Below are 24,622 nucleotides of genomic sequence, written 5' to 3'. Positions count from 1 at the left end.
TGAAGGGGCTGGTCCTACAGACCCAAAGCTGTAGTATCTCCATAATACAGAGCAGCAACAGGATACCTGAGAGAAGACCTAGTGAGGATCTAGTATTGGTAGTGTAGCAGAAGCTAGAGGACTTGAACCAGACCAATTACTGATTGCAATGAACATTTACAAGTAAAGCTGTTTGGGCTAAAGGATACACACACACACACACACACACACACACACACACACAAGTATATATATATATAGTGTGTGACATACCATGACACACTACAGCTTCCATGGTGAATTTTTCAATTTTTATTTTTTGTTTTCTTTTGAGATATGAAGGGACAGAGTGCTGAGTGGGATAAGGTGTATGATATGAATTTTACAAAGAATCAATAAAAAATTGTATACAAAGAATTCTCAAAAGTTGAAGCCAAATGGCGGAGAAACACTTAAAATAATGTTCAACAGGGAACTAAAAATCAAAACTACTTTTAGACTTCATCTTACACCAGTCAAAATGGACAAGATCAATGAAACAAATGACAGATCATGCTGAGGAGGATGTGGAGCAAAAGGAACACTCATCTCTTGTTGGTGGGAGTGCAAACTTGTACAACTTCTAAGAAAATCAATACAGTGGCTATTCAGGAAGCCGGGAATTGATTTACTTCAATATCCAGCTACACTACTCTTGGGTGTATACCCACAGGATACTTCATCCTACTGTAGAGACACTTGCTCATCCATATTCTGTGTTGTTTTATTCATATTAGCCAGAAATTGGAAACAGCCTGATATCCATCAGTAGATGAATGGATAAAGAAAACTGTATATTTACACAATGAAATACTACTGATATGTTTACAAAAATGTAATCATGAACTTCTCAGATAGATAGATGGAACTTAAAAAAAAATCATCCTGAGTGAGGTTACCCAGACCCCAAAATATAAATATGGAAAGTATTTGCTTATATGTGGATGTTAGCTATTAAGTCTGCTACAATACATATACAAAGGTTAGGTATAGAGTAAGGGACTGAGATCTGGGGGCAGGGGATGGAGGGGGAAGGATTTCCCTAGGAAAGTGAAACAAAAAAATATACTTATGGATGGGCTATGTGTAAGGGACAGGACTTGAAATGGGAGGAGAGGAGCAGAGAAGAGGGCCATAAGGAAGAGAATACAGGTGAGACAGCTAAAACTAAAGGGCATTTGAAGGATCATATGGAAAGCTAATTTATAGAGGAAGCTTTAAAAATATATTAAATAAATCTAAATGTAATCATAAAATAACAGGGTAGACAAACCCTCAACTAGACATCTCTTATCACCAAATGATGAGAGTCCAGGGGTGGCTTATGTCTGATTCAGTTGTTAGCTATAGGAGTCTCACAGAAATCTCCAAACAAGCTAAGAGCCAGTGGGGATAGAAGACCCCAAGGAAAAAACAGAGCTGACACACACATGAACTCACAGAGACGGTGGCAGCATGCACAGGGCCTGCATATGTCTAAGCTGGGTGGGGTCCCTGTACTGAGAGGGAAAGTAGACACAAGCCCCATCCCTAACGCAGAAGCTCTCTCCAACTGACTATCATTTATGAAGGAAAAATCAGCTGTGCCCAATAGAGTCTCACTTGGTATACAAACCACTTAAGGGAAGGCCTACACACACACACACACACACACACACACACACACACACACACACACACCCTCAATGTTATTTTTGGAACGTTTTTGTCTTATAATGTTTTGTTTGGGCATTTGTTTTACCTTATACATCTTATGGTTTCAGATTCTGTGGTTGCTATAAGCTTTTTGTGTGTCTCTATGACTGTATATGTTTCCTGTGCTACTTCTTTGTCTCTTTTTTCCTGTTTATTTTAATTGCCTGTTTGCTTTCTAATGAGAGAGGGAGAGAGAGAGAGAGAGAGAGAGAGAGAGAGAGAGAGAGAGAGAGAGAGAGAGAGAGAGAGAGAGAAGTTGTATTTGGGTAGGGGGATCTGAAAGGACTTGGGAAAGGGAAATTGTCAGAGTATCTTGTATGAAAAATTTTAATAAAAATAAAAATTACAATAAAACAGAATTCAGGGAGAACTCACTAATATAACATCCAGAGAGAATTGTTATTTGTGTTTTCTTGTAATCTATTGTTCTGTGCATGTATATATAAATAATTACTGAGATACAGCTGAGGAAAATAACTTGTATCCTCCCCCTGCTCCAGTGAGCATTTTATTGTGCCTCTTTCACACCATTATACAGAAAGCATTTTCCAGAGAAGCTTGGGCTATTGTCCACTGTTGGTTTTACTAGTTTATCTTACAATATTTTCATTGTTAGACACTTAAGATTTTTTATTTTTTCATCATGACAAATAATAGAATAAACATACATATAGTCAATAATGATCCTAGAAACAGAACTGATATGCAGAAGACATGGCCTCCAGGAAACTGCCCTGTAAGAAGAGTTAGTGACAGAAAGCACATTCTCTGTTCTTCTGTGCAAAGCCAATTCTCTGAAGAGCATTTGTCAGTTTGGTAAAAGGACAATGCTACAGTGTCATAAGAACAGTGCTACAGTGTGATAAGAACAATTGCTACAATGTCATAAGAACAATGCTACAGTGTGATAAGAACAGTGCTACAGTATCATAAGAACAGTGCTTCAGTGTCATAAGAATAGTGCTACAGTGTCATAAGAACAATGCTACAGTGTCATAAGAACAGTGCTACAGTGTGATAAGAACAGTGCTACAGTGTGACAGTGTGATAATGACAATGCTACAGTGTGATAAGAACATTGCTACAGTGTGATAATGACAATGCTACACTGTGATAAGAACAGTGGGACAGTGTGATAAGAACAGTGGGAGAGTGTCCTAAGAGCAATACTACAGTGTCATAAGAACAGTGTTACAGTGTAATAAGAACAGTGCTACAGTGTGATAAGAACAGTGCTACAGTGTAATAAGAACAGTGCTACAGTGTAATAAGAAAATTGCTACAGTGTGATAATGACAATGCTACAGTGTGATGAGAACAGTGGGACAGTGTGATAAGAACAGTGGGAGAGTGTCCTAAGAGCAATACTACAGTATCATAAGAACAGTGTTACAGTGTAATAAGAACAGTGCTACAGTGTGATAAAAACAGTGCTACAGTGTAATAAAAACAATGCTACAGTGTGATAAGAACAGTGCTACAGTGTGATAAGAACAGTGCTACAGTGTGATAAGAACAGTTCTACAGTGTGATAAGAACAATGCTACAGTGTAATAAGAACAGTGCTACAGTGTGATAATGACAATGCTACAGTGTGATAAGAGCAGTGCTACAGTGTGATAAGAACAATGCTACAGTGTGATTTAGTTTACATTTGCTGGGTATTGGGAAGGTTCGTGTTCCTTATGTTTACTGCCCAATTCTATTCTTTTTTTCTGTGAATTTATGTACAGCTTTCCTCATTTGTCTAGTGTTTGTGCCTTAGTGGCTATTTCTCCCTCTTTGAGACAGGGTCTCACTTTGTAACCCTGCTGACCTGGAATTCACTATGGAAACCAGACTGGCTTCAAATTGTGTCAATAGGGAACTTATTAATGAATATTATTTTCATTCTGGGAGTGGAACAGGAAGGATTTAGCCTCAGTTCTTTACTCAACACACCTTTTGAATTTCTCTTTATTTTTCTGAGCATTTAAGTGAGGGTTCCTCAGCACCATGTTGGGAGCATGACTACCCCATCTGAAGTGTAGCTGTAAGTGTCAAACAGGAGAGACTGATTTAATTTTGTCTGGAGACATTAATCAACTGAATGTTGGGATAGTGTTTATTTACTAAGCACCTGCCTCTTACACTAGCCTGTGAACTTGCATGGTAACCATTGACAAATAGCACTACAGGTCTATGTATGCTGTATGGCTGTATGAAGGCGTGACCTCTTTCCATTCTAATGTAGATCAAGACTGATAGATGGATGAAGAGAAGACAAACAGACAACAGGCTTGAGTCACAACAAACAGAGCCTGAAGGCAAGTCCACCTGCACCTATGTGTTAACAGCACTGGCTGGGGTTAGTCTTTAGAAGCAGAGGGCAGCAGCAGACTTGCCTTGATGACAGATCCCTTGCTTCACATGGCCAGCTGCTTCAGGGCACCATGAAATAATGATGTTTCTGTTGGAGACTTCTTTGTATGCAGTGGAGTTTGACTTGCTCATGAGCCTGAAAATTGGGGCTTTCTTTTTCTCTTCTTCCTTCCTTCCTTCCTTCCTTCCTTCCTTCCTTCCTTCCTTCTGTCCTCTCTTTCTTTCTTGTTTGTTTGTTTGTTTTGAGACACAGTTTCTCTGTGTAGCCTTGGCTGTCCTAGACTCACTTTGTACACCAGGCTGGCCTCAAACTCACAGAGATCTGCTGCCTCTGCCTTCAAGAGTGTGCCATCACGGCCAGGCTAATTTGGGCTTTCTTAACTGACTTGTAGCTCCCAGCTAGGGAAATACATTTCTTTTAACTCGGAAGTTCTCAAGTGTTTTATCTATACCGATTATCCATTGGACGACTCACATCTTCACAGCTTGAGAAAGAACACAGATGGTTGTGGAGACAGCTCTGTCAGTATAGTGCTTTGTATGCAAGTATGAGGAACTGAGTTCAATTCTCAGAACCACCAGTTATATCCCCAGAACTTATGTTACAAAGAGCCAGGTGTGGAGATGTGTGCTTATAATGTTAGCATGGGATGTAGAGACGGGGCTCAGTTTATTGGCCAGTTAGGCTAGCTTACTCATTGAGTTCCAGGCCAGTGAGAAGCCCCCTGTCATAAAAATGGGTTCCTGAAGGACAACACCCAAGGTGCTCTTTGACCTTTACTTGCTTACACGCACACACACACACACACACACACACACACACACACACACACACATACACACACCTATAAAAATGTCGGGTCCCAGTCTGCGGGAAAAATTGAATCAGGGTTCACCTGAAAGAGGAAGTGGGGATTGAAAGTAGGATACAGAGACGCAAGAAATAATGAATCAAGTCAGGACATTTCTGATCAAGATTCACTTTATTGCCGACTAGCAGGAACATATATAGGGCAAGGTCAATAGGATCTATTCTTATCTCACTCACCCTAGCCCCCTGGCAAGAATGCAATAGCCTAAATCGCTCCCTGTAGAACTTCCTAGTTCTCTGAGTAGTTCCTTGTAAGAACTTCCTAGATCCTCTGGGTGGTTCCAAGTTGAAACTTCTCTACTTCTTTCAAAGGTAAATAGTCCAAGGATAGCCTAGAACACAAGACCTCGTGGTGAGGTAAGGGTCAGCAACTCGAAGGTCATAGCATACAGCCTAAGCACAGGATTTCTGACATGGCAGAATTTGGCATGGGTCCCCACATAAAAAGTCTGTCTTTTTTTTTATTTTCAAGTACAAAAGAAAACTATTTTAGGCCTTTGAAGTAGTGAGTTAGTGCTATTCTACTCTCTCTCACTGAGGTTTACGCACAATACTATTCTTAAATACTAAATTTAAAAAGACATTTAAAGGAAAAACATGAATATTGGTTTAAATAAAATGACAGTCAATGTATTATGAATGGTGATATTAAGGGAAGAAAGGCCTTGTTGCTGAGCACACAGTGGAATCAGTTCTTTTCCTACCAATTACTCTATAGAGGTGACAATTGTCTGAACTCTCCTTCTGCCTTACCGAATCCCCCAAAGTGTAAGGGCATAAACATTGCATGGATAATGCCTTCTAAAGTGGATGAGTTCTCCATGTATTTATTTTCATTTGTCTGAGAAATGAGGGGTAGTCGGTGTGACTCACCCCCTGCTACTTTGCAAATGAATCACTTCTCCACTTATTACGTGGCATGCAACAGCTCATCAGGATGCAGAACCCAGGATCGTCTTACTCTGGTAAATGTGCCAAACCTTATAACCTTGATATGCCCTTGATGTAGCAATACATGAAAATAAACAACATTTAAAAAAAAATGGGCAAAGATGCTGCATATATATTTCAGAAAAGAAACCACACAAATGGCCAATGGGTATAGGATAAAATGCCCTTTACCTGGGAGGTGTAAGCTACAGCCATAATGAGATACTATTAAAAGGACAAAAGGTAACACATGTTGTCAAGGACATAGAGAAAAAGAAGTCTGCACATTGTCATAGGCAATGCAGATGGATGCAGGTGTTATGGAAAGGGCACAGGCTTGAGGCAGAACCTAAAACAATCCCTCCAGGATGTATATGCAAGAGAGAGAGAGAGAGAGAGAGATAGCTCCACTCCTTAGTTCATTGTAGCTCATCTCTGTGAGTTTGAGACCAGCCTGGTCTACAAAATGAGTCCAGGATAGCCAAGGTTACACAGAGTAACACTGTCTCACAAAACTAAAACAAACAAACAAACAAACCCCAAAACAAAATAAATGACTATAACAACAACAACAACAACAACAACCACCACCAACCAGTTTCTCCAGGCTTATATGTGCAACTGCCCTGCTGTGTCTGGAAAACACTTTCATTGCAGTTATCCATGACCATTAGCTCTTACAACCTTTGCGCCTCCTCTTCCATGGTGATCCCTGATTATTCAGAAGGAGGAGGGTGATATAAATGTCTCATTTGGGGCTGAGCACCGCACAGTCTCTTTTTCTCTGCTCTTCGACTGTTATGGGTCTCTGTGTTAACTGCCACCTACTACAAGTAGAAGCTTCTCAGATGAGGGTTGAGAGATGAACTAATCTATGAATATAGCAATAAGTCATTAGGAGTTGGATTAATACTGTGTCAATTTAGCAGAAACTAGTATTAGATTCTCTCTTGGGGTCTAAGATCTATATCTAATCACAGGCTTATGGCTTCTAGGAATGGGCTCATCTTGTGAAGTGGGTCATAAAGCCAATCAGAAAATGTTTGGTCCCGCCCATAACATCTGCGCCACTATTGCACCAGTGGGCATGTCTTCCAGGCTGGTTGTTATTGAAGCTTTCAGGGCTCACAACTAGGTAAGATTGATTAATACTTTTTTCCTTTGGTAGTGTGAATAGCATCCTTCATGAAAGCTAGCCAGTAGGGATAAAGCTTCTAGAATCAACTTGAAATCTTCATGATCTATGACTCAAGTATGTGGTATCTTCAACAACAGAGTCTTACTGTCATAGTCTAGAAGGTATCCAAGAGCAATGGCTGGAGCCTGTAATGTTTGGGAGTCACTTGGGTCTCACTGGCCAGCAACTCCATAGGAAGCAGCTCATTCCTGGTACTGGGCTTTTGGTACTGGGCTTTTGATTGTTAGCCTGTGATGTCTAAGTAGGGTCTTTGTCCTCTGTTATAGGGTAACTCATTTAAACTATTTATATTTATGTTTAAAACCTTCTGCAAGACACATGGCCCATGAGTCTTCTTTGTTCTCAAACTACCCTTACTGGTTAAGTTACTTTTTTCCCCCTTTGCCTTTGCCATTCCTTCCATCACCCTATTGTCTGCATATCCAGCATGCTAGCTTAGATGCATAGCTCATGATACCCTCTTTGTTCAAGAGGCACCTTTGCTGGGTAAATCATTTCCCCTTCCCACCCACCCCCACCTCTGGCCATCTCCACTGCTTTAGGCTTGTCTATAGATGGGGGGGGGGCAGGCACCTTTGACTGCTGAGACACTCTTAGATTAATGCCCTAATTGGTTGCCCTATACAAAGTGGTAAGCCCTGAAAACATATACATACAAACAACAAGAATGGGCTCAGAAGACTGTATTCATATATTTGTGTGTCTGTGTGAGTGCACACATATGTAACAATAATAAAAACAGGCTATCAATCTGAGAGCGGGAGTGCATGGATGGGGGTGGAGGAGGGACCGGAGAGAGAAAAATAAAAGAGGAAGTGATGTAATTATATTTTAATTAAAAATGTATTAGAAAAAAATGCTTCTGCAATAATAGATTTCCGGAGGTAGGTTTGCTAATTAGCTTGGCTTGGCCATTCCACAATGACTAATTCATCAAACATCATGTTATTACTCATAAACATAAGCTAGTATTGACTGTCAATGAATGAAGAAAGGAATCAAAGAAAGACTCTAAAAGGACAGGAACAAAGCTCAGCGTGGTGTACAGTCTGTGAAGCCTGAACAGATAGGATATGCGAGCCAGTTTAGAGATAACTTTGTGGGCTTAGATGAGAAGTGTCAGAGACTCACACAATGATGGATTAAGACAGTGAACTTTGAGCCACGTCTGTCCAGCTGTGTGATAGTGGTGAAATTCTTTAACCAATCTCTATCTCTTTAATGGAAAGAACAAGGTAATTTAGCATATATGTTTATGCTCCATGTGCATATGACTATGCACATATATAAATAATACTTATGTATATACATACTTAACAAATTGCTCTAACCCGTATGCTGATCTGAATGCACAAAGTTATTATGAAGTCCAGTGTCTAACATCTAATAAATACCATATAAGTATTATTCTTATTATGGGAGATGAGAGGTTCTCATAAAGTAATGAGTGTCTTCCCTGCCTGCTCACCCTCAGAGTTGACTTTGCCCCCGACTCTCTTTAGATACTGTCTTAGACCCTGTGCCACACGTGCAGGATGCATCTGGCAGTTTTTCCCGACCTCCATGCACTGTGGTTGCTCTTTTCTTCCAGATGGATTTGTAGATGTGAATCTCCTGACTAGTGTGGACCCACAGCTTCTGCTGAATCAAAGGAAAACAACCCGCACAGACCGGGTACAGAATTTCCTCCTTAATTTCCATGAAAATTCACCACAGATTTCAGAGCCTAGTGAGACAGGCGAGCCACCTTGGTTCTGAGTGCAGCCGCTGAGGGCTTTCATCTTTTCCGTTGATAAACATTCTGTGTAACACCCAGTCAAAGACGTTCTGCTTGTTGACAGCTGTGTTTCACAGCACGTGGCAGAAGCAAGAGTTAGGGGGCTTGGGAAAGTGCTGGGCCCACCATAACGCACGCAGAGTCCATGTTAAAGCAACAGACCTGAGGAGACCCAGGATGCCAGGCAGCATAACTGGTTGGAAATCAGGCCACTAGGCTCCGCCTCTTGACTATCACTTCTACTCAGAGCCAATTGGCAGTGAACTTGATGTTTACGTTCCTTCAAATACCTAGGTTGCTGTCCTTATTCCTGGTAGTAAGAGTGGGGACTTCAGCACTGACTGTGGTGCGAAGGCAAGTGAATAGGGTTGGGGTCCTCCTTGCTCCCCCTTCACTGGGTGTCTGTGTCTACAGAGAAAGATTGATCCATCCGTGAGGCAAGAAGCATGCCCTTTCCCCATACTGAATCTGTCTCTCGCTATGGTACCCACATTCATTACTTTAAAATCTGTATGACTCGAAGCCAAATTTATCTTTCCAGCATAGCTGTGTTGTCTGATCTCTGTTCCCACCACCTGTTTCACACTTCCTGCAACGGGCAGCTGGAAGATAACACGTCTGAAACAGGGCTGACTTAGCACCTCCCCTCAGGTCTTTCTTTCCGGCCCTCCTAGAGGAGACCCGTTTGTATCTGTGGCTCCGAGTGGAGACAGCATCCTTGACTCCCTCAGCCAATCCTGCCCACTCTTTTCTAAAAAGGGCCCAGGATCTGTGCTCTCCATCGTTGGCTGCCATCTTGAACCAATGCCACTGTAGACTGGATGGCCAAGCTGTCTATTTAATTCCCTTCAATGTTCTTTCTGTCTATTTGTTTTGTTTTGTTTTGTTTTGTAATTGAAGTAGACAGACTGACACCACAAAGATCATTCTTCTGCCCAAGTCCGTCCACCCCCTGCCCTCCCGCCCCAGGCAAGAGCTAAAAAGTCTGTGTGTTGATGTACAGGGACCGTCATTTATGTTTACCTCCTGTGTTCTTCTAATTTTATTCATGTCAACCCTACTGCCTTCCGGATTGTTCCTCAAACATACGCTGGCAGAGTTCTACCCCAGGATCTTTACATAAGCTCCTTCGACTACATTTTCCTCAGTTTTTATGTGGCTTGCTTTCTTTAGTTTTTTTCCCGTGACTTCAGTTTTCCAGCTATCCTACTGAAAATTCTGTCCCCTTTAAGCCTCCTATTCTTCTCTCCTGTTGATTTTTCCATCGTGGCTTACTGCTCCTGACATACGTAGGTGTGGGCTTCTTGTCTGTCAACTCCATTAATGCGGAGATCACTGTTTCTGTTTGTTTTTTTTTTTAAATCATTTTTAATTCAAATTTTTTGCATTTTTTATTTTACTTGTTTATGTGTGTGCCTGTTTGTTAGTATCATGTGCATTTATCGGCCACAGAGGCTGAAGAAGAAGGCGTCATGTCCTGTAGAAGGGAAGTTAAGGTGATTGTGAGCCACCTGATGTGGGTGCTGGAAAATGAACTTTGATCCTTTGCAAGAATAGACAATTCTCTAGCCTTATTTATTTATTTATTTATTTATTTATTTATTTATTTATTTATTTGCGTGTGTATACTCCTTGACTGCGCCTGTGCCTGTGTGAGCATGCAGAGGCCTGAAGAGGGCCTCTTTTAGTCCCTGCCTTTTCCTTTGAGGCAATGTTCTCCCTCAACCCAGGCCTCCAGGCCTCCAATTTCTCAGCTGTGGGGGAGGCCAGTAAGTCCCAGGGATCTTGCTGCCTCTGTCCCCTCCGAGCCAGGAAGACTCATGGCTCATTGCGTGAGCTCTGGGATCCCGAGCTACAGTCTTGTTGCTTGCTCGGCAAATGCTCTTACCTGAAGAGCTGTTTCTCCCGCCACATTGCTCTTTTCTTCACCACTGTATGCGGAGCAGCTTGACTGATAATAGGTCCTTGCCACGTTCCTAGTGAATGGCTATTGAATGAACAGACTCAGATCGAGTAAACATGAGGGCCTTAATCTATGTTGATGAATTGAACCAGGCTATCTGCGGTGGAGAGTGGGCACCTGCAGTTTTTAAGAGCTCCCTAGGCAATTGCACTGCAAAGGTGGCTTAGACTCTAAGATATCCTTTGTCCAATAATACCCATTAGGCCATGTGCCTATCTCCCCGAAGCCCCAAGTATAGAGATGACATGGGCTATTTGTCTCCTTTATCATACTGAGCATTCTGGGCAAAACTTAGTGATTTAACAAAGGAAGAAAGAATTGTGACCAGAGTAAATTAAAGCAAACAGGAAGCCTGCTTTTGTTCTCACCGATAGCTGTTCTTGCTATATCAATACCAAGCCTAAGGCATTTTCAATAACACAAAGGAATTAGTTCTGTAATTACTTTTGCCAACACTAACCTACAATGTCTGGGGGCTATGGGTTTTAATAATATTTTTCAGATTACATTTGTTCACGTGGTTTCCAGAGGAGCCCAAAATATTGATTTGTTTCATCAGGCTTGCTTTTTCCTCTGGCCTTGGTCCTGCCTTTCTGGCCAGAGCAGATAACACACATGAATGAATGCACGTACACACACACACACACACACACACACACACACACACACACACACAGAGCGAAACAAATATGCATACACATACACATGCACTCACGCACACAATCTTCACAAGGGGATTTCTCAACCCTAAAGACGTGTTAGGCTATCTTGCTGGATGACAGAGAAGAGGATGTGTGACCAAGCCATTCTGTTTCCTCTCAATCTGCTTAGCTGTGCATTCAATCTCATCCTCTTTCTCCTCAGCTCCTACAAGTTATAGCACTGACCATGTAAAAGACTCTGGCCATAAAGGGCTTCCTTCCCTGAGCTGGCTCCACATCTGGCTCTCCCACATCTGCTTCTGGTTGTGTGCTGTGCACTGCTGGTGGGAAGGCAGTGATGGAAACTCCGCCGCGTGCGTGCTCAGCATCACTTCTCTCTCTCTTTCCCCGGGGTTGTGTGAGGCTAACAAGGACCAAATCTGAAACACAAAGGAGAGGGGAGAGTTTGCTTCCATTTCCTTCTGTGAGATCGACTGTGTGGGAGTTGGATCTGCGGCAGCACCCTTGTGGTAATTCCTGTCCTCGTCTACAAATATCAACGATGAGAAAACAGGAAGTGAAGAACCTTTACTAGGAAGTGAAGTGCATCCCCAGGCGCAGTTTGCCATGCTTTCTTTGGCAAGTTTTGGCCAATGATTCAGACACACCTAGAAAAGAGACAAGACTTTTTTTTTTTCCTCTCCTGCCAAGAACAACCTTGTATAACTTCACAGTGTCTCAGAATATTCTCTCTGGGGTCTCTGCTGCTGCTGTGACTGGATGGTGCCTGCCGTGGTTTTGTGGTGTTTCTTTCTTCCTTTCCCACGCTGTTGGCGTTCCTTCTTCCAGATGCTGTTTTATTCCTCCCAAGTGTGTGGAGTTGAACGGAAAATTTATACTCTTGGTGGCAGCAGTTAGAAACTCCAAGTCTCAGAGATTTTCTGCTTCTGGCGTGGGAAGGAAAGATCTAACAGCACAAGATGGTCCCTGAGGTGTGGGAAAGGAGCCTGTATGTGTCCCTGTTTGTTCCTTCTGCAGCGAGGGAAGGATGGAGGAAGAGAGAGAATGAGGAAGGGGTTCGCCCTCTTCCTAGTCCCTACACTGAGAGAGTCTTTACCCAAGAATCTCATTTGAGAAGCATCTGAGTTGTCCCCTCAGCAGTGTCACGGCTGCCTCACTGTCAGGTGTCCCTGTTGCCAGGTTGGGGGTGGGCAAGAACGTCTGGGTGTTCAGGTGTTCTTTTGTCTTCTTTGGATCTGGAGACGTCCATCTGGTCAGTTGGTTCTAATTCTCTCAACATGTAAGAGTGGCTGATCTGACTAACAGTTTCTCAGAAAATCTAGACAAGGGAAGAGAACAAGGATTTACTCTCTAAGTTACTAGGGAGCTTTCAGAGCTCAAGGTGGCTTCTGATCACGCCTTTGTACAGAACGTGAAAAAGGTAGCTTGCTTTTTAATAATTTTCTAAATAAATAAGGTAGTAGTGATGGTGATTCAATCTGTTAACAGAGGGCTTTGGAATCTTCCTCTTTTTTTTTTTTTTTAAACAGAATTCATGCATCTGTTGTTGTCCCCGGAGGCACAGGGGTTGGGATTGACTGAACCACTCTTCAAATGATGCAGTTAAACTCCGCTGCTGCAGAAGGGCACTCCTGCTGGGGTGTGCTCCATCACTCCCTCAGTGTTCCTAGCTGTAAATCACTGCAGAATGAGGAGAAGGTCGGAGAGAGGGAAGCTGACAAATTGATGAGCGTTGCATGATGCTACTGCTGTTCAGCTCATGATTTAGAACTGAACAGAGACCTGTGCTGGCTGACTGATCATGGTATGGGGCAGATGACCCGATGCTGGCACTGAAATTCTCTGTTTTACATATTATTATTATTATAATTTAAGCAAAACTGGGAGTTCAGAACCACTCTAATAGGTTATTTCTATTCTCAGTGATGTAATTCAATTCTGTTCATCTTGTCAGATACTGTAAACGGAAGCTGATTGGATAAAGGCTGAATTTTCATCTAGTACAAATACCAAGTTAACATATAAAAATTATTTGTTGAAAATTAGTGTATTCTTTTCACAATTATGAGTTACAAATGAGCAAATAATTCATAAGCACATTGGGTGGTATAAACACTCCTTATAGCCAAGTGCTCATAAACAGTTTTATGTGTATATGGTGAAGAAAAATTATATCTGGGTCACATTTGTACTATTCTATCTTATATTTTAGTGTCCCTTGGAATAGGGTTACCCATTAAAATGCAAAATTGTTCATAGTGTCCCTTTTTCCCCTGCTAGGAAGAAATGATTTAACCGTGCAAATTAAAATAAGCCACAAAGATTTAAATGATGACAATAAGCAAGATTTTTTTTTACTTTGAAATATTCATTTTAACTATTTAACCTCGTGGTAGCTGTGACAGAAATATAATACATCATTTTATATTTATTTACAATAAATCCCTCTGCCTAGATCAGACTAGGTGCCTGTGAGAGCCTTCGCTGGCCCCGAGATTGCTGTCCGCTGACTCTCATTATTATTTTCACTCCAGAGTATAAATAATTACAAAGTGTCTCCCCAGACGACTGAGAAATTCTACATAGAATTTCCAACCAGAAAGGAAATGTCTAGCAACTCCTTGTGTGTCTTGGCATCCTCATCAGGCTGAGCTGGCATGTGGGGAGGATTTTAGAAGCACACATGCAAAGCTATAACAAGAAATTTCAGGTAAAATTGATGAAGTGGTAGATTTTAACTTTGCATAAATGCCGGAATGTGTGCCCCAGCCAGGCTTGGAAAGCTCAGACATTAGGGGCCTAGTCCTAGGACTTCAGAGGGAGGCCTAGTTGCAGGTCTTAGGGCAGTGCGACCTTAACCCCTTCCTCTCCCCATTTTCCATTCTGGCTACAAAGCGAGCATCACTCCGGCATGATAGTCTGCTGACTAGCTACATCTAAAAGTGATATGGCCAGCTCGCCATGGGCCAGAACCTCCAAACTAACCAAGCAGTGCTCTGTTCTTGGTAAGTTGATTTCTTCAGGCATTTGTAACCCTAATAGGAAGCTAACATGGTGTTTCAATCACTTGGCATCTCATCACTGTTCATCCTGTGCTAACCAAGTATATAGCACACTTGAATATACATCAGCAGTGGTGTGAATCCTTGGGGAGAAGAGAGGAAAATTAGATTTCCCCTTCCACCCCCTTTTAAAAATTTTGTAATAGCCCTGGCTGTCCTGGACTCACTTTGTAGACCAGGCTAGCCTTGAATTCACAGAGATCCACCTGCCTCTGCCTCCCGGAGTGCTAGGATTATAGGTGTGCACTACCATACCTGGCGCCATACTATTTTTAAAATGTATACATTTTTGCAGCAATTTATAATTTGGAGAGTTTTTCTAATGACCCATGGTGTCTCACAAATAAGTGACACAGAGACTTATTATATTTATTAATAAGCTATAAGCTCAATAACTGGACAGATCTTTTATGCTAATTTGATAAGCTAGTCTGGCCACTTTCCAGTTGCATGCCCGAAGTTACTTGCCAATATTGGTCCTGTCTGGGCTTCATCTGATCCATCAGCCCATGTCCTTTCTCTCCATCGTCTTCTTTAATTCTCCCCGCACTCCCTTGTGGGTCCTACCTGAGACCCCCAAGCCCGGGGACAGAGTCCATCTACCTCTCTTTTGCCCAGTTACAGCCTGTCCAGCTTTCTTCTTCTTCTCCTTCTTCTTCTCCTTCTTCTCCTTCTCCTCCTCCTCCTCCTTCTTCTTTTTCTTCTTCTTTTATGTTTCGAGACAGGGTTTCTCCATGTTTGCCTTGGCTGTCCTCGACTTGCTTTGTAGACCAGGCTGGCCTCGAACTCACAGTGAACCGCCTGCCTCTGCCTCCAGAGTGCTGGTAGCAAAGGTATGTGCCACCATGCCCGGCTACGTTGTCTAACTTTTTAATTTTAATTAACCAACCAGAGATAATTGGGGAGCAAAATTTATACAGCAATGTTCAGAATACCCGAGAATGTCCTTGTTCTGACTGCAAGCAGACCTTGGACTTTCAATACACAGAGAGCCAGACAACCCCACCCCCCCACTATACATGTTAAAAAAAAATAAGTTTACCCTGTTCAGTATTCATGTAAAAGAATTAAACATGAAACTTGTAAATTTATTTTCAAAGCTCCAAGAACACATTTTGAGGGAAAGCCTGTGTCTATGGCGCCTGATTGTGGTGGTGTTTTCACTACCCAGGATTCAGTTTTCTGAATAAATAAGCTTGGTAAGAAGGTGAAGGCAGAGGTTGTTCATGCTGAAAATGAGAAGGGAGCTCTCCCATATTAAAAGAATGTCTGTGAGGTCTTGTCAGAGTTAAAGCCACAACAGGAATGTCCTGTATGATTTACTCCATCCATGTCAGAGCATTTTATTCTGTTAAAAAAAAAAGATGCTGGGGCTTGAGAGGTGGATCAGAGCTTAAGAGCACTGTCTGCTCTTCCAAAGGTCCTGAGTTCAATTCCCAGCAACCACATGGTGGCTCACAACCATCTGTTATGAGATCTGGTGCCCTCTTCTGGCCTGCAGGCAGAACACGGTATAGATAATAAATAAATAAATAAACCTTTAAAAAATAGCTGCAATTCAAATGCTTTTCAAATGTATGCCTTCTGCTGTGTACTTCAACCACTCTGTTTTTCTGGTTTTCAAAGTGCACATTTGAAGCATTGTTCAAATAGACACTAGCAATGTCCCTATGGGTGTGCATGGTCTCCCTCCCTGTGTCCCACAAGTATCTTCTCAACAGATTTATCTGTGTGGCAGGTGATGGGGAGTTGGAGATGTTGAACTGGGTTTGAAGCTCAAAAGCTTAGAGACCTGAGCCACAGGAGTCTCGCTAGTGACAGGAGTCTCGCTAGTGGAAACTGCTCTCTTTCAGGTATATGCATCTGTTAGTAGCGGCAGAAGCCAGGCTGCAAAGTGTGCCATTTTACACAACAGAGGCTAGACTAAGCATACAATTCTCAGAAACTGGAGTTGGTCCTTAATCTTGAAATTTGAAGATGAAAGGGCGTGCTCTTCCCAACGGCAGAAAGTATAGAGATATGATCCACAGATGCTCCTCAGGCATGCACTGGAGGTGCCACCGAGGGTAGCAGGCATGGTGGAAACAAACATGCACGGTCCTCTGGGCCCTGCATTATATATAGAAAAAAAATAATAACAGTCTCTGCACACAGGCATATTTAGACACATCGGTTAGGGGCTAATATGCATATAGATGCGCATATAGATAATCACTCTATGATGAGGATTGCCTCACGAGATTGTGGAGGATGTAAAAACCCAGATTAGCCACTTGCCAGCTGCGGGCGAGGAAGGCTAGGCCTGTGACACCAGTCCAAGTTCAAAGGTCTGTGGCCAGCAGACTCAAGTGTGTGAGTCGCAGTGTGGGCCTAACTGGCCGAGAGTCAGCAGCACTAAGGTCCATGAGAAGGACGTCGTCAGCTAAAGAAGGAAGCAATCTGCCCTTCCTCACCCTCCCAATGTTCTTAGCCTCTCAGCTGATTGGACAGTTGTTCTCAGCCTCTCAGCTGATTGGACAATGCTACTGGTGAGAATGGAGCCTCCTTGCTTAGTCTACCGTGTTGGTGCTGATGTTTTGAAAACGCCGTTACAGACATACCAGAGGCAGCGTTGACAATCTGGACCTTCATGGAGTCTTATCTGCATTTGTTTCCTTTCATCCCCTGAGTGATAAAATGGGAGGTTATGTTCCTCACTTTGTAGATGAGTTAAGGGAAAAGTAACATGTGCATGGCTTCATGATTAGAAAGCACTAAGCTCTATGCCAGCGATTCTCAACATGTGGGTCCCGACCCCCTCACGGGTCGCATATCAGATATCCTGCATTTTAGATATATGCATTATGGCTCATAACAGTATAACATTGACAGTTATTAAGTAGCAATGAAATAATATTATGAGTCACAGAGTTAGGAACACTGAGAGCCACTGCTCTAGACTTTTATACTACACAGAGACAGAAGACCCACAAAAGCATTTTAACCTGCACCAGTCTTTGTCTTCCTGTGTCGCTCCTCATCCGTCATTCTCCTGTCTGTCTTTAGCAAATGCAACAGTTCCCTCATCAAAGGTTGAACCAACCTCATACACGGTCTTGTTTGTTGCATTTTGGCTTAAGTTTAAAACCTTTGTTAAAATTATTAAATTTGGGAGAATTACTTTTCTGGTTATTGTGACAAAATACGCAACACGGTTATTTTGCCTTATGGTTTGAGAGGGCGTTCCACCATGGCAGGGGAGGTATGGAGAACAACAGGGGCTTGAGGCATCAGGTTACCTTGCAGTGAGGAAGTGAGGGAGAGAAAGAGGGGGGGGGAAGTGGGGCGCGGGAAGGGGAAGGAGTGATGATGTCCACCTGGCTTCCTTCTTTTTGTTTAGTTAGGGAGCCCAGCGCATGGAATGAGGTGCCTCACATTTAGGATACACATTCCCTCTGCAATTAACCTGATAAACAAACTTTTGAAGAGATGTGTCTCCTGTGTGCTTCTAGATCCCATTAGAGCGACAACAGTCACCACCTCAGTGTCACTTCTGTGAAACCGGGCCACATTTATAAAGAGGCAGGGGTGGCAGGCCGCCTCTGGAGTGGTCACACTTCCTTGAGAGGAGGTCCTTGAGAGGACCAGGGATGGCAGCTGTTCTCAACCTGTGCATCTCAACCCCTTTGGCAAATGTCTGTCTCCAAAATAATTTACATTACGATTCACAACAGTAGCAAAATTATAGTTATGAAGTAGCAATGGAACAAATGGTTGGGGGGGGGTCACCACAATATGAGGAGCAGGATTGAAGGGGTCACAGTGTCAGGAAGACTGAGAACCAGTTCTGTTTGGAGTAATGAAGGTCAAAACTGTTATAGAGACCCTGGGAAGACAGAGCTTGGGGCACCTGAACTGTGAAGTGAGGTACTGAGCAGAGCCATCCCCAGAGGGGGGCTGGGTGGGCTGCAGGGATGAGCTGCCTAAGCTTCAGAGAGCCTGCAGCCCACCACAGTGCTCCCGCTTCAGTCTGACCCTTCCATCCGTCCCCTCTGGGGTGGGACACTTACCCTGTGCCACTGCATCTTGGAAGCTTGTGACTCGCTCTTTCATTTTTCTCACAGAGGCCCACATTTGAACTTGGTTGACATCACAGGGGAGATATCGACCTTGGACTTTTGAACAACGCCGAACAGTGAGGGTTTTGGAGTCTCCCGGGGACAGACTGGGTGAGAGAGTCGTAGGTCTGTGGGCACCAGATGTAGAATGTTATAGGATGCCTTTTAAATGTCCCCACAGTTGCACATGCTCTGAAGCTTTGGTCTCCAGTATTAGCATTCTGCTTCCATCTGCTTGCCTACCTGTGATGTCATTGCTTACCTGCCATGGGGTGGGGGGGTGTTGGGGGGTGGGATGGGTGGGAGGGGGTGCCTTGCCCAGGATCTTTTGAAAGAACAAACCTCCACGTGGCTCTCTCTTACCCCTCTACCCCCTTCTCCCCTCCCTCCTCTCTTATTCTTCCTTTCTCTCTCTCTTTTTCTCTGGGGTACTCCTCCCCCTTTTTTCTCTTTGCATACTCAATAAACCTCATATAATATAGTATCTGCTGCCTGGCATCTTATTATCTTATCATCTTATTTTCTTTTTATTAATCGTAACATCCAACTTGGCATTATTGGGAATTGATGGAAAAATTTAAGAGTAGTACCCAGTGGGAGGTCTACCAGTTATTAGAGGTGAGCACTTCCTGTCAAGGGATATGTCCCAACCTCTTTTATATTTCTTTCTCCTTCCTTCCTTCCCTTCCTCCCTCCCTCCCTCCCTCCCTTCTTCCTGGCTTGGCTCTGCCTCAGCACAACCCCAAAGCAACAGGACCCACCAATCAGGGACTGAAATCTCAAAACCTATGAGCCAAAACTTGGATGTTTTTGCTTCATACATTGATTTGTCTTGGATATTTGTTATAGTGACAGAAAGCTGTTGGTCACAGTCCATACAGTTTACATTGACCTGTTAAAAATTAACAGTCAAAGCTGAACAGAGTCAAAACAGATCCCACCTGTGACCCAGGTCTTGGATAAAGAGACAGAAAGATCACAGGCTGATGGCTCTGTCCCCAAGTGGAGTCAATGTATGAATTTTAGGGAGACACAACTCAGTCCCTTGGAGTGGAGAATGAAGTTGAACTGAAAGAGAGCTAGGCTGTTCTTTAGTCTGAACTCTTAGGTAGTAAGACTCCCGAGAAGAGTATGGCTAAAAGAAAGCTACACAGCTAGGCGGTGGTGGTGCACGCCTTTAATCCCAGCACTTGTGAGGCAGAGGCAGGCAGATCGCTGTGGATCTCTGTGAGTTCGAGGCTAGCCTGGTCAACAAAGTTAGTCCAGGATAGCCAAGGCTGCACAGAGAAACCCTGTCTCGGGGGTAAAAAAGTGACACAACAAAACCATGTACACAGAGCGCATGCTCCCAGCGCCAGCCACCTTGTTGGCCTGCCTGACTCCTGGGAAGGTCCTCTGCTTCCCACCAAAGGTGCCTGCCCACCCTCCTGCTTCCCTCTCTGTATTTCCCTTTCTGCCTGTGTTGTCTGAAGTGAAGTAAGAAAGCGGCCCCAGTTGGCGTTGGCGTTCTCCCTGTCACAGAATTTCGGTCACACCAGTGCTCAGGGGACTGCTGGGTGTTCGTGGGAGAAGTGGGCACTGCATCAGCAGCTGGGAACCTTCTAGATCTGAGCTAGAGGCAGGGATTTGCAGGGGCTGAGTTCCAGGGAGCCAGCTGGTTGCTCTTTCTGAGTGTGACCCCACCGTGTTTTCTGGCTGGTTGCCTGGGAAACACCTGTTGCAATTATGTGGATTCTGGACCAGTTCTGGTTGCAGTATGCCTTGGAAACAAATGGTTAGTACCGGGGGAAAAAAACAAAACAAAACAAACAAACAAAAACTTAGGCCGGTGGAGGATTCCTTTCACTGTTTTTCTGGTTTTGTTTGTTTGTTTTAAATAAAATCTCACTCTTATCCATCAGAGTTGTCTGCCCCATTTCCAAGTGTGAACTGATGTCCCATAGCAGTTAGAAAAATGAAAGCAAACATGATACAGGAATAAAACACTCTGGACTGTAAAATTAGATGCTCATGTTCGCAACCTCCTAGCAACCTGCTGCCATCCGCATTGCACTCAGTATTTACAGCTAATTTAGATGATGACATTTTCTCCCTCATATCAACGTATTATTTCACAACAAAAGTGTATCTCTCATTTTACTGTAGTTGGGAACTAGTATCTTGGCATATGACCTGAGAAGGCAAAATTTCAGTCCTTGAAACTTATATATGAAGTCACATATAATTTTGTGTTAAGGATACATTGAGAGGAGGCAGGGGGTATTACTCAACTGTTGAGCACTCACTGCTCTTCCAGAGGATCCCAGTTCAATTCTCAGCTTTCACAGGCACCTCTACACATATGCCATATTCACAAACAAGAATGAAAAGAATATAACAAGAAGTTAAAAAATGTAATTTCTTCTGACTGGAACTTTTGTTATAAATGGCTTTTAAAAAAATATTTAGGGAGGGAGGAATGGGAGGATACAAGGGATGGGATAATAACTGAGGTATAATATGAATAAATCAATAAAATATATTAAAAATTAAATAAATAAAATATTTGTGTAGCCTTCTAGAAATTTCAAAGAGGTTTATTTTAATAGATGTAAGTAACTTTTTACAGATTTCTAAGAATACTTACTTTTGTCTTATAACTCATTGGGCACTTAATACAAACCACAACAGAAATGTTTCCATTTTGGCATGCACTGCTGAGCTTTCCTGTTCATCCTTTCAGGACAGGCATGATATAGCATATTGAGCCTGAATGTCAAAAGTAAATGTGTCTTAAGCATCTGCCATCTGCTGCATTCCATGTGTGGTACTTAGATTACATTGACAGATGACTAATCATAATTATTTTAAATCATTCATACTCCAAGTAGAAAGATTAACCCATAGACTGATGTCTGAAGTGATAATTTTGGTTTCTTTAAAAACACAGACATGTTATGGGAATATGTTTTTTGTCTTACTCCCAGGTGTGGGATATGGGGCTGCATCAGGTTGACCAAAGCAGCTGACTATGATTTGTCTCATGCTCTGGAAGGGGCATGATTTTGCCAGCTGCAGGTAGTTTCTGCAAGTGTATGACATTTGGAATTCTGGGGACTCTTGAGAAGGTCTGAGGTATTGCTGCTCAGCTTCCTGCTGCTCCCCTGCTGTTGCTCTCTGAACTGATGCTCCTCTCCCTGCTCCTCCACCTGCTGCTGCTCCCCTGCTGCTGCTCCCCTGCTGTTGCTCCCCTGCTGCTTTCCTGATACTCTTCCCCCTGCTCCTCCCCTGCTGCTCCTCCCCCTGCTGCTCTCCTGCTGCTCCTCCCCTGCTGCTGCTCCCCTTCTGCTGCTCTCCTGCTGCTCCTCCCCCTGCTGTTCCTCTGCTGCTCCTCCCCCTGCTGCAGCTGCCCCTGCTGCTGCTCTCCTGCTGCTGCTCCTCTGCTGCTCCTCTCCCTGCTGCTGCTTCCCTGCTGCTGTTCCCCTGCTGCTGCTCCCCTGCTGCTGCTCCTCCTGCTGCTCTTCCCCCTGCTGCTCCTCTGCTGCTCTCCCCCTGCTGCAGCTGCCCTGCTGCTGCTCCTCCCCCTGCTGCTGCTCCCCTGCTGTTGCTTTCCCTACTGCTCCTCCCCTTGCCACTCCTCCCCTTGTTGCTCCTTCCCCTGCTGATGCTTCCCTGCTGTTCCTCCCCTGCTGCTCCCCTGCTGTTACTGTCCTTTTTGCTGGTTGATGTTTGCTCCTGCTGCTGTTGCTGTTTGTTGCTGTGTGCTGGATTGCTGGTTGATGGTTGGAGATATCCTGACAACAAAGATCGACCCTGCCCCCAAGGATCTTGATGCCCTTGATCAGCAGGAAGTAGTTTAACAATATCTACATCCTCTTTCCCTCTAGCCTTCTTTCTCCTACTTAGTGTTTGAGAGTTGGAAGGGACAGGCGTGGTGTAGAGAGGTAGATAAAAGAACCCAATAAAGTAGCCAAAAGTCTGGCTGCAGATATTGGTAGAACACAGTCCTAGCATAGACACACAGGCTCACAGCTCTCAAGTCTTTGCTCCTTATGACAGTTACTAAGAACTTCACAGAGGTTTTTATTTATGTGACCGACACCTACCAAGCTACCAACTAGATATTAAATCTGAGAAGTTAAAAAGTAATTAAAAGGATCAGTCCATTATATGTTAGTATAAGATAATCTATGAAAGACAACTGTACTTTCAAAAGCAAACATATTAATGGTAAAAGGATAAGCACTGTTCTTTTTTAGAAGGAGCAGCCTTTTTTAGAAATCTCTTTACTCTATGGATTAGAAGGAAACATTGGGATTCCAATTCTATATGTGCATTTGGTCTGTTAAATTCTGCCTACACACAGCTAGGAGAATCGAGAAGAATATTATAGTTGCATACCAGGGATGTACATGCGCATTTTGCTAGAACATCAAGCAGTCATCCCCACCCTCCACCCCAGAAACAGTTATTTCTCTTTCACTCTTCTTTCCTTCTTTACCCGGTGAAAACACACCTGAGCCAATTTCCAGCATGGACTATGCTGCAACCCCTGGGCTTCCAAAGCTGACTGTTACCAGAACCTTAACCTTAAAAACCTCACCAACATCTTAACCTTGATGTCTCTCCACTTCCCCTTTCTCCAGGCTCCTGATACCTCTCTTTTATCTTGATTCTGAGTTTGACTGTTTTCAGATTCTAATCTAAGTGAGATCTTGCTAATTTGTCTTTCTGTGCCTGGCTTAAATATTATATATATATATATATATATATATATATATATATATATATATATATATATATAAAATATCCTCCAGAGTAGAATGCAAGCATGTATTTATGTATGCTGTCATAAGTGGCAGGATTTTCTTCATTTTGAAGGCTGAGTACTAGTCTTGAATATATATCCTAGTAGATGTATATATGTATATCACATTTTCCTTATCTACCACCCAGCAATAGATGCTGAATGTATTTGATCCTTTTTGGTTATTATGAATAACAAGCTATCTTTTGGCTATTATGAATTATGCTACAAGGAATACAGAGATGCAGATATCTTGTTTACAGACGAATTTAATTGCCCTTGGATATAGACACTGAGATGGGATTAGAGGACCATGTGGTAGTTCTATTTTAATCGATTGAGGAACCCCATACTGGTTTGTATAATGGTTCTACTAGTTTATACTGCCACGAATTGTGCCCTTGGCATCTCCTTTCACCACATTCTTGGCAACACTTGTCTTTTGATTACTTATTTATTTATTTGTTTATTTATTTATTTATTTATTTATTTATTTTGTAATGGCTATCTTAGCAAGTGTATTCTGAAACCGCACTGTGCTTTGGGTTTGTTTTTCGCTGGTCACCAGCAGTGCTGAGCAGGGCTCTTGCTTTTATCTCATGTGCTCCACAGCAGTTTCTTAATGCTTAGTTGCAACATAGAGTCGGAAATACAGAGGTTTGTGTTGTTCTGCATCAAGCTCCACTAGTCTCGTTTGCACTTTGAATCTAGCTTGTTCTTGTGAGTTTTGAGACACGGCTTGTGTAGGAAGGAGGCTCTGTTTCACTGCGTCTGCACAGTCTTTAAGCAGCGACACGTCATTATGCAATGCTGACGTTATCAGCCATCTGATCAAATCACTAATTAGAAATTACTTTAAGGACTGGGGTGCTGCCTGATCGACCATGGTGGGTCCATGTCTTTCCTTGGATATTCAGATCTGATCACTGACAACAAATAGTGCCACTTATTTACCTCAGACTGTTAGATTTCTTCATTCACTTTTGAAAAACTGTCTGCCAAGCAGTGTGTGTGTGTGATTTATTCTTTCAGGTCAAAGGATCATCTCAGAAAGCCAGCTAGTTTTGCCTAAAGCTCAGACACATGCGAATGTCCAGGACAGCTACTGTACATTACCTGTTACTGTATGATCATAGGCCCTGTTCTAGTCATTCAACATATTGGAGCATGTATACCTGACTCAGAACGAATAAAATTGGTAA

The sequence above is a fragment of the Acomys minous genome (genome assembly GCF_964271855.1).
Source record: "Acomys minous genome assembly, chromosome: 3".
Taxonomy (NCBI): Eukaryota; Metazoa; Chordata; class Mammalia; order Rodentia; family Muridae; genus Acomys; species Acomys minous.
The sequence above is the reverse complement of the archived record's forward strand: the minus strand, read 5'-3'. Positions refer to the sequence as shown.